The 882-nt window shown below is 50.5% G+C and overlaps 1 protein-coding gene across 1 annotated transcript in view; it reads left to right on the top strand.

The window, feature by feature from the left end:
- C7H8orf86 (chromosome 7 C8orf86 homolog) overlaps positions 1–882 on the top strand; it is a 37139-nt gene that overhangs the window by 377 nt on the left and 35880 nt on the right. The window lies entirely within an intron of this gene.

Raw genomic sequence — 882 nt, 5'->3', positions numbered from 1 at the left:
CATAGGCATTAGATAGGACACATGTATGCATGTATAGGCTTTAGATAGGACACATGTATGCATGCAAAGGCATTAGATAGGATACATGTATGCATGCACAGGCTTTAGATACGACACATGTATGCATGCACAGGCTTTAGATAGGACACATGTATACATGCAAAGGCATTAGGACATATGCATGTATGCACAGGCTTTAGACAGGACACATGTATACACGCATAGGCTTTAGATAGGACACATGTATGCACACATGGGCTTTAGACAGGATGTGTATGATACCATGCATGTGTACTAGTGCACACACTCACACCACACACATTGGGAAGGAGGGGTGTCCTGGCAACAGGAGGGTCTTGTGCAGAGATCCGGAGGCAAGTCTGACAGCACAGTCTGATGGAGAAAAGCAGGAATCCAGTGCAAGAACTGGAGGTGGCAGAAGATGAGGAGCCGTGAGCTGGGGCCAAATTCCGGCAGCTCTCAGCAGAGTCCCCCTGAGCCTCTTGGACATAGTCCTGAAGGCTATGGAAACTGCTGGAGGCTCCGAACAGGGGATGGCACAGCCACAGTGAAGTTTAGAAAAATCACCGTGGCCTCACTGCGGGGTGTAGTTAAGGAGCAAGAGAACAGGCAGGAAGAGCAATGGGAAGGTGATGGCAGATGTCTGGGTGGCCTTGCAAAGGTGGTGGGGGCAGGCAACATTTAGAAGAGGACAAAGCAAGATACTAAAGAGGATGAGAGAGCAGGGCTGGGGAGTGATTGATGTAGAGGGTGACAGGGGAGGCACTATGGATGTAAGAACAGGGCTGGAAAGCCACAGCCACCATCCATCAGTAGAAGGCCACCAACCACTGTGGCCACCATCCACCAGGAGAAGGCCAC

This window comes from Piliocolobus tephrosceles, chromosome 7 (genome assembly GCF_002776525.5).
Source record: "Piliocolobus tephrosceles isolate RC106 chromosome 7, ASM277652v3, whole genome shotgun sequence".
In the NCBI taxonomy this organism is placed as follows: domain Eukaryota; kingdom Metazoa; phylum Chordata; class Mammalia; order Primates; family Cercopithecidae; genus Piliocolobus; species Piliocolobus tephrosceles.
This window is presented reverse-complemented; position numbering and strand designations above follow the sequence as displayed.